The following is an 18845-nucleotide window of genomic DNA, read 5'->3' on the forward strand; positions in this document are numbered from 1 at the left end:
ATAAAGCAGCCAAAGTAATTGTGACACTTTGCTCAAGTTTATTCAACTAGAGCATGTGTTGGGGCTGAAATCTGAACTCAAGTAGATGACTCCAAAGCTTGTGCTCTTAAACACTGTTTCAGAGTACCACTGAGTGCTCAAGCCTACCTCTGATTCTTACTGCTGAAATGCATATGTGTCTACTTTTATCAGATTTTGCACAAGTCACTTTTTCTACTAAGATATCCTTCCTTTGCTTTCCTTTATTACTTCCAGTTCTACTTAAATCCTTCCAACAACCATGAGAATATCCACTTCTAAAATATTCATTAAACCCTGTAAATTATAGAGACATTCTCTTCATGACACTTACTATTTACTGGTGGAATATGAGACACTGAAGAATCAAAGCCAAGAATTACTCTCCAGCTTGAAAAACCACCACTGGTTCCCTGTGACTTACAAGATAAAATCTAAACCTCAGAAACTTCACATCATGTAGACATTTTTTTTTAGTCTGGTCCGAACCTACTTCCCTAGTGACATCCTATGCCACCTGCTCCTTTTTCTCCTTCTCCCCAGCGTGTCCTCCCTACCCAATCCTTCATCTCCCCTCTCCAGCAACACAGATCAGCTTCCTCTCACCTCATCAGGTGAAAATTTGGCAGCTGTTTGACATGATGCCTTGAAAAACTTTGTTTTGTCCGTATGTCTAGCATTAATTTGTGTAAAACTTTCTTGTGACAATTTTTTCATTGTCTTGCATTTTTAAAAATGTACTTTTATTTGTAGTGTAGAGGAAAACACACAATTCAGTCAGTGAAAAGACCTGTCTGACTTAGTTAATCTCTTCTGATTTGAGACGATTCCTAAAGGAATCCTTGTATTTTTGCCATTCAGGTTTATTTATTTATTTGTTTTAAAATACAAGGAGAATGGCTGCTATCATAATAAATCTGAGTTCTGCTCAAAGGAATATTTATTGATACTATAACAAAATTGCATTATGTCAGTTTAAATCCATGGAAAATACTGTAACTGAAATAATATATAATTTTATATATTTTCTTTGATTTTTTAAAATAGTTCAAGACATTAATGTCATTATTCTGATATTTTGCTTCAATATATTTATATTCTGAATATAAAAATTACGTTGTACAAAATAAGATGGAATACTCTTTCTGTAGGTTAGAAGGATCATATTGCACACTGCTGGAAACAAAAAATTATCTGAGAATAAAAATATTAGGAGATAGGAGATACAAAATGCCTTTTTTTCTTTTTGAGATGGAGTTTTGCTCCTGTCACCCAGGCTGGAGTGCAATGGCGTAATCTTGGCTCACCGAAACTTTCACCTCCCCAGTTCAAGCGATTCTCCTGTCTCAGCCTCCCAAGTAGCTGGGATTACAGGCGCCCACCACCACACCCTGCAAATCTTTGTATTTTTAGTAGAGATGGGGTTTCACCATGTTGGCCAGGCTGGTCTCAATCTCCTGACGTGATCCATCCACCTCGGCCTCCCAAAGTGCTCTGGGATTACAGGCGTGAGCCACCATGCCTGGCCACAAAATGCCTTTTTTATGCTTACAAAGAAAGATGATATCAGGTGTCTCGTGTTTGTTGTTAATAGTTTATATATTAAATTCAACATCTCAACGTACCTCTGAGACACAGTGGCCTTTTACATTAAGTTTTAGTGGTTAGCTGCTGCCTCTTTTCTCTACTTTAAGATAAGATAAAACAAGCTCTTCTGCTTTCTTAATTTGGTACCAATTCATCTAGATATTGGTGTATTTTAGGTTCCAAAATTATTTTAGGCATGGGATCGAACAAGAAACTTCTTTGTAGCAGCATCCCCAGTACTAGGACTTTTTGTCTCCGCATGGAAATCTGAATATATTTATATGTTGGAGTGACATTTCTACAGGAAGCCTAGAGACCTATCTGTTTGCTACATGTCACCAAAGTTAAAGTGTAAGTGTGGGTAAATTTCATTGCTTGTTTAGACCTTACAAATATAATTACTCACTGTTAGACAATAAGAAATAGAAAACACTCAAGTGGCTTCCTTATACCTGGGTGTGTTGATTTTGTTTTGTCAATGAGGGCTTTCATTAAGAGCCACTAAAGGTAAGCTTCTCTCAATTGATGCAGTGGTAACAATTTACTCTCTCCTGTCATAGTGAAGAGAGAATGAAAAGAACCTGTCCTTCAATCTGTTTGTGGTAGAGATTTTTTTTTTTTAAGTATAAACATTGAATTCCTCTGCTTACTTGGAGATGGAAGGTCATTAACAGGGCACTTGAGCAGATTGGAATTACAGTCAATTGAGACGTTGAAACATCCTAAATGGCCTAATGCACCAACTAAGTGCTTCTTAAATTCCAAAACTTTTACTTGAGCACAGCAATCATGATTTTCCATTGCCTTTAGTAAATGTTGTTTTATATCATTTTATGCGAGGCAGCAACACAAATTTAAACCAGTGTGTTTATGTTTTCAGCTTAGCAACATTACTTTGTCAAGACGTAAATGTAAAATTTGATTATCAGTTAATTATGTATGGTTACCTATTAAAATTAACAGAAAAATTAATGGAAAGTAAGTTAGATGGTACTGCTAATGCCGATGCAATTTATTTCGAGATTCTATACTAATTGTACTATTACTGCTATATGTGTGAAAGTTTTGTGCACTCTCTCCCTATTTATATATATATAAGCACACACATACAGGGTATTTAGCAATCAAATGTATCTTAGGCCACATAACATGTAGTATATGAAAATATTGCATATGCAAGACTTTTTTTAGTCTGGTCTGAATCTGCTTCTCTAGTGACATCTTATGCCACTTGCACATATTTATTATGTGATAATAAATAACCACAGCAGACACAATGAAGAACTAAGAAGACCTAAACTTCGGTCCTAGTGTTGTCATTCGTCATCAGTAGGATCAAGGTCACTTGAGTTTTCTTGCCTTAATGTTCCACTAAGAGATGTCTCAATAATAATAATGAGGGTCTCAATAGATGACCTGCAAGGTTATGTACAGCTCTAAACTTCTGTAGTGTTATGTGTACTTATAAATTCCTAAAGCCATTGTTTTTCATTTATGCACAAATCCCAGTTACTAAGGTAAACGAGTTAATAGTAAGTTGGGACAATTTTTACAATATGAATTAGAGAATGCAGGCTCTGTTAAAACAATGAAAGAGTGAGACAGGAAGAATGGCAAATTGTGAGAAAAGAATAGTCTTGTAAAACAAACTCAGAAATTGAAGCGATATATGGTGATAGACAGTATAGTGGTAATTAGTTCAGTGCTATGAGGTACTTGAAAGTCTAGACTTTAGAAGGTGGAAGCTAACTGTGAACTAAGAAATAGGATGCCATTGGTACAGGTGGAGACATCTTTCTGAGATCAGAGTTACAGGAAAAACAGGAAATGAGGTGGCAATTAAGTAATTGCTGCTGTCAAGACTGTATTTTTTTTCAAGAAGACAGTCTAGGGCAAGGTCAAAGGTAAAGGTAAGGTTGAAAAATATAGGAATAAGATTTTTTTTCCCTAGAAAAATACATCTGAAAAAACCTCCATAGAGTTTATACATGGGCAGCAATGCATACTTTGGAAACATACAAATTCTCAAACCTCACACTAGTAAATAATATGTTTTAGAATCACTTGTGAATACCTGCAATGGCCCCAGAATAGTACTAAGAAAACACGTTTTTCATCATGCTTTGGTACAAAGTCTGCCAAATAATAAAATACAGTCCTTGAAATTATTAAATATATGCTTACACAGTGGACTATTCAAAGCCATTACAGGCTGGTAAACAAGTAATAAATGATCAAAAGTCCATAACTACACATTTATGTAATTCACAGCTGCCACCTTCAATGGATTAAATAATGTGACTTCTCAACCACGGTCTTTTAACCAATATTTATAACAGCTTAAATAGATTTTTGAAAATCTAATTTTGAATAAATATTAATCTTTTGCAAAAGTTGCTAAAATTAATATTTAGCCACTGTTTGTAAAAACATTTCAGTATCTAATACTATTGTTGCAAAATATTCTTTTATTGCATATAAAATATTCTATTCAATGATTAAATTAATCATAAAATAAAATTTTAAAAATGCAGGAAGATCATCACTTTTAATATGTTCATTAATATTCAGTTGGGATTTATTTAAAACACAATTATTTCTTCAGACATTGTAAACTTTATTCAATACCTGGCAGTAGGTGTAAAATAAGAATTTACTTGTCAAGAGGGAAAAGAACATTAGAGTGGGTATCTATCTTTAAGAATTTAAGAGGATGCATTTCCAGTAAAATTTTCAAGGGTGGTTAAGGCATTTAAGTCTTAGAGTATTTTTAACTATATTTGAGAAGTTTATTTTATCATTTCATTCTTAGAATTTGTGAATAAGTCTCATTACTCACATTTCGTGACAGAGAGTCAAAAGATCAAGCTGCCTTCTTATAATTTAAAAAGTCTCCATTATTACTCCAGTAGACAGTTGAACATTTTGTAATGCTCTCTCTGGGGGTAAAACAATTTTATTCATTGCATCATCTCATCTGAAACTCTGTGTGGTAAAAGGTGGTACGAAAAGGATAAAATGTTGTGAGTCATTTTCAATGACCTCTTAACCATGCTGCCATTTTGCTTTGTTACCATTTCAGGTGCAATACTTGGTTATTGTTCTAGATTTTGGTTTTGTAGTACATAGCTCATGCCTTGAATGAACATAATAAAATGTAGAAAGCAATAAAGCATATCTGCCTGAACTACCTTTATCAGAGTAGTCCCTCTCTTTTCACTATAACTTTGCTATTTGGACTTTGCTATTTTAATCCTATATATAAAAACATAGGAAATGTTTATTAAGTTAGAAAATATTTTTAATTTCTAATAATTAGAACCCTTACCAATGGCAATATTATACAGCAAAAAACTTTGTTTCTATTTTAGGGAGGAAGTTAAGGCTATTCAGAATTAGGTCAAGCACACATCCATTCTTTGAACAACTCCTTCCTTTCTCCTACTCTCTCAGATTCTTTCTCTAGTGGTTCCTTTCCCTCAGTTTAAAAATATTTTTCCTGCACTAAACTTTTCTCTTGCTCTAAAACTGTTTCCCTTCATTCTTCTGACAAATTTTGTCCACTTTCTCTCTTCCTGGGTTTCATACCAACTGTCTATTGACTAATCCCAAATTCATTCTTCCATCCACTGCAACCTAGCTTCTGCTCCCATTTCTCTGCAGAGACTATTCTTGCTGAGGTCATTAGTGATTCAACCTAATGAACAGTTTAGTCCTTATCTTACCAGTCAGTCCTGCAGTGAATATTAATGACCATGTTGTCTCTTACAGATTTTCTGTTCTTTTATCTTTCATGGCTTGATACTCACTTCTTTTTGTCCCCATTATTCTGTCTTCTTCTGTGTCTCACACAATTTGACCCTTATGTAACTGCTATTTATCATTATATTGCTTCCTGTGAGATTTCATCCACTGTCATGATTTCAAGCATATCTAAACTATGTGTACCTGATTCCCAAGTCCCTACTTCAAGCTCAGACTTCCTTCCACAATTAGACTATATATTACCTTGGACAAATGTTCTACAAGAGCCTGAAACTCAACAAGTCCAAAATGAAACACCATCTTTATCCTAAACGGGCTCATGTCTTATATCCTCTGCCTGATTTGGCAAGATCAATTTCTACTTCATCAGTATCACTAAAAGACTAATTCTTAACCTCTTTCAGTCTCTTTTCCTCTCTACACTCAAAACCTCTAAGTACTCTATTTCATCAGTTGTAGATGCATATTTCTGCATGTTTTAACAACTCTGAAATCAGGATGTATCATAACAAGCTACAATCAAAGTATTGTTCCAGTTTGATTAGCAGACATTTTATTACCTATTTGTAACACAAAAAGACATATTGTGTCCTATGGTCCACTCCATGTGCCTTACATTAGGTGAAATCTAGTACCTCACACATCTATCTCAATATCTCCACTTCACGTCTGCTCCTCTAATTCAGCAGTCGTTACACTGAAAATCATAGAATACGATGAAATAAATTAAAGCACACACAAATAAATAGAAAGATACCCCATGTTCAGGAATTGCCAGAATTGATATTGTAAAAATATCTATACCACCCAAAGTGATCTACAGATTAAATGCAATTCCTACCAAATTCTCATGGTATTTTTCACAAAGGTAGAAAAATAATCCTAAAATTTTTATGGAAGCACAAAACAACCTCAGATAGGTGAAACCAATTTTGAGCAAGATTCACAAAGCAGGAGCCATCACACTTCCTGATTTCAAAATATATTACAGAGCTAAATAACCAAAACAGTGTGGCACTGGCATTAAAACAGACATCCCAAACAATGGAACAGAATATAGAGCCCAGAAATAAACCCATGCATATAGGGTCAACTGATTATTGACAGGGGTGCTAAGAATACACAATAGGGATAGAATAGTTTTCAATAAAAGGTGTTGGGAAAATTGGAAATCCACATGCAAAAGAATGAAATTGGACTCTTACACCATACAAAATGTCAACTAAACATGGAGTGGTAAACACTTAAAATGTAAGAGCTGCAACTGTAGAACTCCTAAAAGAAAACACAGAGGGAAAACACCTGGATTTTAAGTTTAGCAGATTACATCAAACTTAAAATTTCTCTACAGTAAAGAAAATAATCAGTGAAATTAAAAGGCAACCTTGGAATGAGAGAAAATGTTTGCAATCTGAATATTGGATAAAGGGCTAATATTCAAAATATATAAGGAGCACCAACAATGCAATAGCAAAAATAAGCAAACACACAAGAACCAAATAACCAGATTAGAAAATGGTAAAAGGACATGAATAGATATGCAAAGGACCAACAGATATATGGAAAGGTGCTCAATGTCACTAATCATCAGGGAAATGCAAATAAAAACCACAATGAGATATCACCTCACACCTGTTAGGATGGCTTTAATTAAAAAAAAAAAGTAGATGCTGGTGAGGATGGGGAAAAAAGGGAACCCTTGGACACTGTTGGTGGGAATGTAAATTGGCATAGCCTCTGTGGAAAACAGTAAGACTCACGCAGTTTCCTTGCATGTGGTTGGCCTTCTCTCGCAAACTTCCATAATCACTCATTCTCCACTTCTTACCTACCTGTCTTGATGAGGTGATCCCTAAACTAGGACCTGAAGGATGTTAAATTAGATTAAGAGAATAGCAAAGAATATTTTATACAATCTGACGTGCAAAAATCCTGTGGCAGGAAGGATTGTAAAAAATGACCAGTGTAAGGTTGAAGTAGAAAGACAATGGGTATAAGCAGAGACTGGAAAGTAATCTTGGGACCATAGAATGCAAAGCTTCATGGATCATATTATGGAGTTTTCCCCTTAACCTTAGGGCAACAGAAAACCACAGGAAAGTTTTAAATGTTGAGCACAGAAGGTCATATGGTGAGATATGCATTTTTTAAAAGTCCTTCTGTCTCAATTGGAGGGAAACTAGACTGAACACAGAAGATCAATTATGTTTCTTGCACAAATTAGGGGAAACAACATGGTGTATAGGAAGAACACAGAACCTAGAGTTGAGCAGACTTGAGATCAATCCAGATCCCAGCATTTCTATAACATTGTGAGGATATGTAAGAACATATAAAAAACTTGACAAACATTAGTTCTCTTTCACCTCTCCCAAATTGGATTCTCCCCAACAAGGTGAGCAAATAACTATATGTTATGCAGAAAGCACATTCACTTTCAAATTTAAAACTTTGCCCCAAGGCTTACATTTTTATATCTCAACATATTGTTTTTAATAGCTATAGTATTTCCTATCTTTATACTTTTTGCTTAACATAAAAAGTACATTCCAGGCCTAATACTTAATAAGTAGGTAGAGGTAAGCAGAGAAGATTACAATTTGGGCCAACCAGCATAAACTCTAACCCCTTAAACAATGCCTCCTTTTATGTACTGCACTTCATATGGGTATCAGAGTAGAACTGTGTAATGACAGCCCTAATAGCTACCAGTCGTAAAGAAACAACAGAAGAACAAATGTTGAGACTTGAAAGTTGGAAGGATCAATAGCTAGATAGCATTTGTTATATGAGAACTGAAATTAGATCTTCAAAGAAATACTGCCGAAAGCAAAATTAATTAGGTAATTTAGTATACCCCCAAAATAACTTACTTTAAGATTTGAGTCCCAACATACACTATGTATTTCTGTCACTACTAATCTGGTTTAAAGGATTTATCCAATCCAAACTTTGCTTATCTTCTGGCCATTTTATAGTTTAGGATACCCTCTCTAGCATAACTTTTATTAAATATCCTCTTTTTTGAGGATGTGTGTGTTTCAACTTCTCTGTGTAAGTTTCTTAAAGTCAGACAATATTTATCTTTTTATCCCTAGCCTCTAGAAAATCATGTCGAACATGGTGAATACTTATAGATATCAGTTGGCCAGGTAAACATGTCAATAAATTTGGAGAGTCTCTGTTTAAATGCCATTCAAGTATTACCTCTTCTGAAAGTCCTTTACTATCTACTTTTATCTTTCTCTTTTTTTCTCCATGGTGTGTATTGTTTTCTGCATTTCTATTCATTGTGCACTCATTTGTTGCCTGTCTCCCTGACCAGAACACGTACGGCATGAGGGCAGGCACTTCGTATTCCTCTCATCTATATCCCCAGGGACTCACACAGAATAGATGCTCAAATATATTTGGTAAGTGAATGAAATACAGATTTAGTGTTTTCTCACTGTTAACTTTTCATATTTGTCAGTACTTGAAAATATAACAGCATTATTCTAGGAAATTGATATTATCTCATTGTTGTGATGTATTAGGGCTCTCTAGAGAAAAATAATATATATATAGTTTTTGTTATTTTTTCTTCAACTTTTATTTTAAGTTCAGAGGTACATGTATAGGACATGCAGGTTTGTTACATATGTAAACAAGTGCCATGGTGGTTTGCTGCACAGACCAACCCATCATCTAGGTATTAAGCCCAGCAACCATTAGCTATTCTTCTTGATGCTCTCCCTCTCTCCACCCGACCCCCGCCTACAGGACCCAGTGTGTGTTGTTCCCCGCCATGTGTCCATGTGGTCTTGTTATTCAGCTCCCACTTGTAAGTGAGAACATGCCGTGTTTGGTTTTCTGTTCCTGCATTACTTTGCTGACCATAATTGCTTCCAGCTCCACCCGTGTCCCTACAAAGGACATAATAATCCATGGTTTATATGTGCTACCTTTTCTTTATCCAGTGTATCATTGATGGATATTTAAGTTGATTTCATGTCCTTGCTATTGTTAATTGTGCTGCAGTTAAAATACACGTGCATGTATCTTTATAGCAGAATGATTCCTCTGGGTATGTACCCAGTAATGGATGAGATTGCTGAGTCAATTTTTTCTGCCTCTAGGTCTTTGAGAAATCACCACACTGTCTTCCACAATGGTTGAACTAATTCACACTCCCACCAACGATGTAAAGTGTTCTTTTTTCTCAGCAACTTCACCAGCATCTATAGTTTTTTGAATTTTTAATAATAGCTATTCTGACTGACATGAGATGGTATCTCATTGTGGTTTTGATTTGCATTTCTCTAATGATCAGTGATATTAAGCTTTTTTTCATATGTTTATTGGCTGCATGTATGTCTTCTTCTTTTTTTATCAATTATTTTCTTTTTTTATGCACACTTTTTTTATTTTATTTTTTATTATTTTTATTATTATTATTATTATTATTATTATTATACTTTAGGTTTTATGGTACATATGCGCAATGTGCATGTAAGTTACATATGTATACATGTGCCATGCTGGTGCGCTGCACCCACTAACTCGTCATCTAGCATTAGGTATATCTCCTAATGCTATCCCTCCCCCCTCCCCCCACCCCACAACAGTCCCCAAAGTGTGATGTTCCCCTTCCTGTGTCCATGTGTTCTCATTGTTCAATTCCCACCTATGAGTGAGAATATGCAGTGTTTGGTTTTTTGTTCTTGCGATAGTTTACTGAGAATGATGATTTCCAATTTCATCCATGTCCCCACAAAGGACATGAACTCATCATTTTTTATGGCTGCATAGTATTCCATGGTGTATGTGTGCCACATTTTCTTAATCTAGTCTATCATTGTTGGACATTTGGGTTGGTTCCAAGTCTTTGCTATTGTGAATAATGCCGCAATAAACATACGTGTGCATGTGTCTTTATAGCAGCATGATTTATAATCCTTTGGGTATACACCCAGTAATGGGATGGCTGGGTCGAATGGAATTTCTAGTTCTAGATCCCTGAGGAATCGCCACACTGACTTCCACAATGGTTGAACTAGTTTACAGTCCCACCAACAGTGTAAAAGTGTTCCTATTTCTCCACATCCTCTCCAGCACCTGTTGTTTCCTGACTTTTTAATGATTGCCATTCTAACTGGTGTGAGATGGTATCTCATTGTGGTTTTGATTTGCATTTCTCTGATGGCCAGTGATGGTGAGCATTTTTTCATGTGTTTTTTGGCTGCATAAATGTCTTCTTTTGAGAAGTGTCTGTTCATGTCCTTCACCCACTTTTTGATGGGGTTGTTTGTTTTTTTCTTGTAAATTTGTTGGAGTTCATTGTAGATTCTGGATATTAGCCCTTTGTCAGATGAGTAGGTTGTGAAAATTTTCTCCCATTCTGTAGGTTGCCTGTTCACTCTGATGGTAGTTTCTTTTGCTGTGCAGAAGCTCTTTAGTTTAATTAGATCCCATTTGTCAATTTTGGCTTTTGTGGCCATTGCTTTTGGTGTTTTAGACATGAAGTCCTTGCCCATGCCTATGTCCTGAGTGGTAATGCCTAGGTTTTCTTCTAGGGTTTTTATGGTTTTAGGTCTAACATTTAAGTCTTTAATCCATCTTGAATTGATTTTTGTATAAGGTGTAAGGAAGGGATCCAGCTTCAGCTTTCTACATATGGCTAGCCAGTTTTCCCAGCACCATTTATTAAATAGGGAATCCTTTCCCCATTGCTTGTTTTTCTCAGGTTTGTCAAAGATCAGATAGTTGTAGATATGTGGCATTATTTCTGACGGCTCTGTTCTGTTCCATTGATCTATATCTCTGTTTTGGTACCAGTACCATGCTGTTTTGGTTACTGTAGCCTTGTAGTATAGTTTGAAGTCAGGTATCCTGATGCCTCCAGCTTTGTTCTTTTCGCTTAGGATTGACTTGGTGATGCGGGCTCTTTTTTGGTTCCATTTGAACTTTAAAGTAGTTTTTTCCAATTCTGTGAAGAAAGTCATTGGTAGCTTGATGGGGATGGCATTGAATCTGTAAATTACCTTGGGAAGGATGGCCATTTTCACAATATTGATTCTTCCTACCCGTGAGCATGGAATGTTCTTCCATTTGTTTGTATCCTCTTTTATTTCCTTGAGCAGTGGTTTGTAGTTCTCCTTGAAGAGGTCCTTCACATCCCTTGTAAGTTGGATTCCTAGGTATTTTATTCTCTTTGAAGCAATTGTGAATGGGAGTTCACTCATGATTTGGCTCTCTGTTTGTCTGTTATTGATGTATAAGAATGCTTGTGATTTTTGTACATTGATTTTGTATCCTGAGACTTTGCTGAAGTTGCTTATCAGCTTAAGGAGATTTTGGGCTGAGACAATGGGGTTTTCTAGATATACAATCATGTCATCTGCAAACATGGACAATTTGACTTCCTCTTTTCCTAATTGAATACCCTTGATTTCCTTCTGCCTAATTGCCCTGGCCAGAACTTCCAACACTATGTTGAATAGAAGTGGTGAGAGAGGGCATCCCTGTCTTGTGCCAGTTTTCAAAGGGAATGCTTCCAGTTTTTGCCCATTCAGTATGATATTGGCTGTGGGTTTCTCATAGATAGTTCTTATTATTTTGAGATACGTCCCATCAATACCTAATTTATTGAGAGTTTTTAGCATGAAGGGCTGTTGAATTTTGTCAAAGGCCTTTTCTGCATCTATTGAGATAATCATGTGGTTTTTGTCTTTGGTTCTGTTTATATGCTGGATTATGTTTATTGATTTGCGTATATAGAACCAGCCTTGCATCCCAGGGATGAAGCCCACTTGATCATGGTGGATAAGCTTTTTGATGTGCTGCTGGATTCTGTTTGCTAGTATTTTATTGAGGATTTTTGCATCAATGTTCATCAAGGACATTGGTCTAAAATTCTCTTTTTTTGTTGTGTCTCTGCCAGGCTTTGGTATCAGGATGATGCTGGCCTCATAAAATGAGTTAGGGAGGATTCCCTCTTTTTCTATTGATTGGAATAGTTTCAGAAGGAATGGTACCAGTTCCTCCTTGTACCTCTGGTAGAATTCGGCTGTGAACCCGTCTGGTCCTGGACTTTTTTTGGTTGGTAAGCTATTGATTATTGCCACAATTTCAGCTCCTGTTATTGGTCTGTTCAGAGATTCAACTTCTTCCTGGTTTAGTCTTGGGAGGGTGTATGTGTTGAGGAATTTATCCATTTCTTCTAGATTTTCTAGTTTATTTGCGTAGAGGTGTTTGTAGTATTCTCTGATGGTAGTTTGTATTTCTGTGGGATCGGTGGTGATATCCCCTTTATCATTTTTTATTGCATCTATTTGATTCTTCTCTCTTTTTTTCTTTATTAATCTTGTTAGCGGTCTATCAATTTTGTTGATCCTTTCAAAAAACCAGCTCCTGGATTCATTTATTTTTTGAAGGGTTTTTTGTGTCTCTATTTCCTTCAGTTCTGCTCTGATTTTAGTTATTTCTTGCCTTCTGCAAGCTTTTGAATGTGTTTGCTCTTGCTTTTCTAGTTCTTTTAATTGTGATGTTAGGGTGTCAATTTTGGATCTTCCCTGCTTTCTCTTGTGGGCATTTAGTGCTATAAATTTCCCTCTACACACTGCTTTGAATGCATCCCAGAGATTCTGGTATGTTGTGTCTTGGTTCTCGTTGGTTTCAAAGAACATCTTTATTTCTGCCTTCATTTCGTTATGTACCCAGTAGTCATTCAGGAGCAGGTTGTTCAGTTTCCATGTAGTTGAGTGGTTTTGAGTGAGATTCTTAATCCTGAGTTCTAGCTTGATTGCACTGTGATCTGAGAGATAGTTTGTTATAATTTCTGTTCTTTTACATTTATTGAGGAGAGCTTTACTTCCAAGTATGTGGTCAATTTTGGAATAGGTGTGGTGTGGTGCTGAAAAAAATGTATATTCTGTTGATTTGGGATGGAGAGTTCTGTAGATGTCTATTAGGTCCGCTTGGTGCAGAGCTGAGTTCAATTCCTGGGTATGCTTGCTGACTTTCTGTCTCATTGATCTGTCTAATATTGACAGTGGGGTGTTAAAGTCTCCCATTATTAATGTGTGGGAGTCTAAGCCTCTTTGTAGGTCACTCAGGACTTGCTTTATGAATCTGGGTGCTCCTGTATTGGGTGCATATATATTTAGGATAGTTAGCTCTTCTTGTTGAATTAATCCCTTTACCATTATGTAATGGCCTTCTTTGTCTCTTTTGATCTTTGTTGGTTTAAAGTCTGTTTTATCAGAGACTAGGATTGCAACCCCTGCCTTTTTTTGTTTTCCATTTGCTTGGTAGATCTTCCTCCATCCTTTCATTTTGAACCTATGTGTGTCTCTGCATGTGAGATGGGTTTCCTGAATACAGCACACTGATGGGTCTTGAGTCTTTATCCAATTTGCCAGTCTGTGTCTTTTAATTGGAGCATTTATTCCATTTACATTTAAAGTTAATATTGTTATGTGTGAATTTGATCCTGTCATTATGATGTTAGCTGGTTATTTTGCTCGTTAGTTGATGCAGTCTCTTCCTAGTCTCAATGGTCTTTACATTTTGGCATGATTTTGCAGTGGCTGGTACCGGTTGTGCCTTTCCATGTTTAGCACTTCCTTCAGGAGCTCTTTTAGGGCAGGCCTGGTGGTGACAAAATCTCTCAGCATTTGCTTGTCTGTAAAGTATTTTATTTCTCCTTCACTTATAAAGCTTAGTTTGGCTGGATATGAAATTCTGGGTTGAAAATTCTTTTCTTTAAGAATGTTGAATATTGGCCCCCACTCTCTTCTGGCTTGTAGGGTTTCTGCCGAGAGATCCGCTGTTAGTCTGATGGGCTTCCCTTTGATGGTAACCCGACCTTTCTCTCTGGCTGCCCTTAACATTTTTTCCTTCATTTCAACTTTGGTGAATCTGACAATTATGTGTCTTGGAGTTGCTCTTCTCGAGGAGTATCTTTGTGGCGTTCTCTGTATTTCCTGAATCTGAATGTTGGCCTGCCTTGCTAGATTGGGGAAGTTCTCCTGGATAATATCCTGCAGAGTGTTTTCCAACTTGTTTCCATTCTCCCCGTCACTTTCAGGTACACCAATCAGACGTAGATTTGGTCTTTTCACATAGTCCCACATTTCTTGGAGGCTTTGCTCATTTCTTTTTATTCTTTTTTCTCTAAACTTCCCTTCTTGCTTCATTTCATTCATTTCATCTTCCAGGGCTGATACCCTTTCTTCCATTTGATCGCATCGGCTCCTGAGGCTTCTGCATTCTTCACGTAGTTCTCGAGCCTTAGTTTTCAGCTCCATCAGCTCCTTTAAGCACTTCTCTGTATTGGTTATACTAGTTATACATTCTTCTAAATTTTTTTCAAAGTTTTCAACTTCTTTGCCTTTGGTTTGAATATCCTCCCGTAGCTCGGAGTAATTTGATCGTCTGAAGCCTTCTTCTCTCAGCTCGTCAAAGTCATTCTCCGTTCAGCTTTGTTCCGTTGCTGGTGAGGAACTGCGTTCCTTTGGAGGAGGGGAGGTACTCTGCTTTTTAGAGTTTCCAGTTTTTCTGCTGTTTTTTCCCCATCTTTGTGGTTTTATCTACTTTTGGTCTTTGATGATGGTGATGTACAGATGGGTTTTTGGTGTGGATGTCCTTTCTGTTAGTTTTCCTTCTAACAGACAGGACCCTCAGCTGCAGGTCTGTTGGAGTACCTGGCCGGCCGTGTGAGGTGTCAGTCTGCCCCTTCTGGGGGGTGCCTCCCAGTTAGGCTACTCGGGGGTCAGGGGTCAGGGACCCACTTGAGGAGGCAGTCTGCCCGTTCTCAGATCTCCAGCTGCGTGCTGGGAGAACCACTGCTCTCCTCAAAGCTGTCAGACAGGGACATTTAAGTCTGCAGAGTTTATTGCTGTCTTTTTGTTTGCTGTGCCCTGCCCCCAGAGGTGGAGCCTACAGAGGCAGGCAGGCCTCCTTGAGCTGTGGTGGGCTCCACCCAGTTCAAGCTTCCAGGCTGCTTTGTTTACCTAAGCGAGCCTGGGCAATGGCGGGTGCCCCTCCCCCAGCCTCGCTGCCGCCTTGCTGTTTGATCTCAGACTGCTGTGCTAGCAATCAGCAAGACTCCGTGGGCGTAGGACCCTCTGAGCCATGTGCGGGCTATAATCTCCTGGGGCACCGTTTCGTAAGCCCGTCGGAAAAGCACAGTATTCGGGTGGGAGTGACCCGATTTTCCAGGTGCCGTCTGTCACCCCTGGAAAGGGAACTCCCTGACCCCTTGCGCTTCCCGAGTGAGGCAATGCCTCGCCCCTGCTTCGGCTGGCGCACGGTGCACTCACCCACTGACCTGCGCCCACTGTCTGGCACTCCCTAGTGAGATGAACATGGTACCTCAGATGGAAATGCAGAAATCACCCGTCTTCTGCGTCGCTCGCCCTGGGAGCTGTAGACCGGAGCCGTTCCTATTCGGCCATCTTGGCTCCTAATCAATCTGTATGTCTTCTTTTGAGAAGTGTCTGTTCATGTCCTCTGCTTGCTTTTTAATGGGGTGGTTTTTTTTCTTGTAAATTTGTTTAAGTTCCTCATAGACCCTGGATATTAGACCTTTGTCAGATGGATAGATTATGAAAATTTTCTTCCATTCTGTAGGTTGTCTGTTCACTCTAATGATAGTTTCTTTTGCTGTGGAAACTGTGTGTGTATATATATATACATCTCTCTGTATATATATGTATGCATGTATATATATCACACATATACACACACAGTCTGTTGGTTCCCCCTTTCTCTCTCTCCAGGTAGATATAGGGAAAGATTTAGATATATATCTCTATCTGTCCATCTAGAGACATTTATTTTAAGGAAATTATTTATGCATTTGTGAGGCCTGGAAAGTCTGAAATGTTCTGGACAGGCCCACAGGCTGCTATTCTTGCAGTTCCTTCTTCTTCCAAGGATCTCAGTCTTTTGTCTTAAAGCCTTCAACTGATTGGATGAGGCTCACCTACATTATGGGAGGTAATCTGCTTTACTCAAAATCAACTGATTTAAATACTAATCACATCTCATACCTTCAAAAAAACATCTAGCCTGGCATTTGGCCAAAAACCTGAGCACTGTAGCCTACCTAAGTTGACACATAAAATTAACCAACACATGGGAGAAGAAACCCAATATCTAAGTCTTCTTTCTATCCCCTGGATTGCCAACAGGGAGCCTAAAATCTGCTTGCACAGCTGCTGCCAGCAGAGGGCACCCTGAGGCACAGGTTTTGAGGGTCTCAAGTCTGTGCTCTACCTACTCTGCGTTGTCTGCAGCCCAACAGCACCTACACCACCTGGGACCTTGTTAGCGGTGCAGAATCTCAGGCCCCATCCCAGATCTAGTGAATTAGAAACTGCATGTTAACAAGGTCGCCACGGCATTACTATGCACGTTAAGCAACTGTGTGTATATATACATATATATGTGTGTATGTATATGTATGTATATATATATGAAAGAAGGTGCCAATCCAGGGTTTTGGGTTGAGTGGTTTGGGATATGCCACAATATATGATTATGACATATGATGAGCAAGTGCTGGTCTCTAGAGTCTCAGAATTAACTAAAACCTAATTATTATATTATCTTACGCCTGACTGTGATTGGAAACACTAGGATCTTACATCGAGTTATTCTATGTAAATTTAACAAAATAAAGCTTCTAAGAAGGAACTGCACTAAAGATTTGATGGGTCATGAGGTGAGGTTGTATAATTAATACATTCACCCAGGTGCATTGACTTCAGTGTGGGCTTTCTTTCCTTCACCAACCACATTTATTCAATTAGCAAATCCCTTTTCTTCAAAATTGACCTTAATTGTCTCCTTAATTCTCTCTCTCTCCATGTTCCTCTATGTACAGGGCTACCTTAATGAGCAGCCAGGATGCCATCGTCTCTGACCTGAATGACAATAACCTCTAAACCAGCCTTTGTATACTCCTTCCTGCTGCTCTGCAGTCCACTTCTATAGACCAGCCAACTGAATCTCCTTACAGGTAAAACCCTGTCACACCTCTCCATTTTTAAATTTCCTGTCAGGCTTAGAATTCTAACTAAATTTGTTTCTGTGGCCAATCCTGTCTCTAACATCAGATTTCAATTTCCTGATCATTCAACATTTTTTCAGACACATCGACCTCTGCCATTTGCCACATACCAGATTCTTCTCTGCCCAAGAGTGTCCCCTTATGTAGGTATCTGCCCAAAACATCCTTTGCTGTTCTCCGTATGGTGGGCTACTTCTTACCCTCTAGGAAATATTGTGCTTTAAGCCATCAAATAATCTATTATTAGAAAGGATTTGAACTCACCATCCAACATGTCTTGAGTAAAAGGATAGACAACTATTTAATTCCAAATTTCCTTAGGCATATTCTGTTATTTATTTGGTTATCTTTGAAGTATAATTCCAATATTTTCCTTTCTATGCACTCATTTCACTCATGAAAACTATAAATCAGCTATGTTTTTGCGCTGTGTATTCATATGTACTGAGACTGCCATTTTCTCAAAGTACCCAGTGTATAAAAGCCAGGAATGCATACAAACTATTTAACAAGGAAAGAGACTATTATGATTTTCAATCAACTGGCTGGATCCTTTGTTCTCTAAACACCTTTCAGTGACTTTTCTCAAGAAAATTTTCCCACCCAAATTAGGGTAAGAGCTATGAATGTATAAAACAGGGAATGGACACGGCAGAAGGAACCAGATTTACGCTGGTTTCAGGGAAAGCCTTTCTGAGTGACATTTAAGCTTAGACCTAAAGTTTGAGAGGGAGTCAGCTAAGAAATAAGAAAACGGAAGAGCATTTCAGACAGAGAAGAGCATGCCTAAAGATACTGAGGGAAGGAGTCTGGTATTTCCTAAGAGCTGAATGAGGAGGTGTGGGTGAAAAACAGCAAACATAAGGGGTGGAGGAGACAGGGCTAGTAGATGAGACTAGGCAGGAGACAGATCTTTCAGTACTTGAGAGGACATGTTAGGAGGCTAGGAGTTTATTTTAGCTGCCCTGGTTAGCCAATGGAAGTGTTAGGCAGGGAGTGACACGATCCTATTTGCTTTATAAGAATCTCACTATATTTACCCATATTCTACACAGATAAAAATATGTAAATTGATTTGCTCTGATCTTTCATCATGATTTACATGTTAATGATTTCTGTGTTAGATATCAATTACTTCTGATAACTAAAATTTCTTCTTTAATATTTAGTGAAGATCTTTGAGTGAAAGCAATACATGTAAACAGCTAGGGAAAATAAGGAAGAAAGTTATATTGTCACACTCAACATTTTAGACAAAACCATCTATGCTATCATTGTAGCACCTAAACAAGTCTAGACAGTTTCTATGTATTTCCAGATTTCTGTTTTTTGTTAATGTTTTAATATAATCATTTTCCTGTATTTAATAATTCTTCTCTTAACTAACACACTGCACAGCAATTTATTATATGGTTAG

The 18845-nt window shown here is 37.6% G+C and overlaps 1 long non-coding RNA gene across 2 annotated transcripts in view; it reads left to right on the top strand.

Annotated features, from left to right (window-relative positions):
• LOC129049734 (uncharacterized) overlaps positions 1–18845 on the top strand; it is a 61157-nt gene that overhangs the window by 33028 nt on the left and 9284 nt on the right. Inside the window, exons 1-2 of one of the 2 annotated variants that reach the window (XR_010136949.1) lie at positions 8696–8783; positions 17243–17377. This is a non-coding gene — a long non-coding RNA (uncharacterized LOC129049734). Of the gene's footprint in view, positions 1–8695; positions 8784–17242; positions 17378–18845 lie in introns of those variants that run through there. The other variant, XR_010136950.1, reaches the window with a different exon arrangement.

Source organism: Pongo abelii, chromosome 15, assembly GCF_028885655.2.
Source record: "Pongo abelii isolate AG06213 chromosome 15, NHGRI_mPonAbe1-v2.0_pri, whole genome shotgun sequence".
Taxonomy (NCBI): Eukaryota; Metazoa; Chordata; class Mammalia; order Primates; family Hominidae; genus Pongo; species Pongo abelii.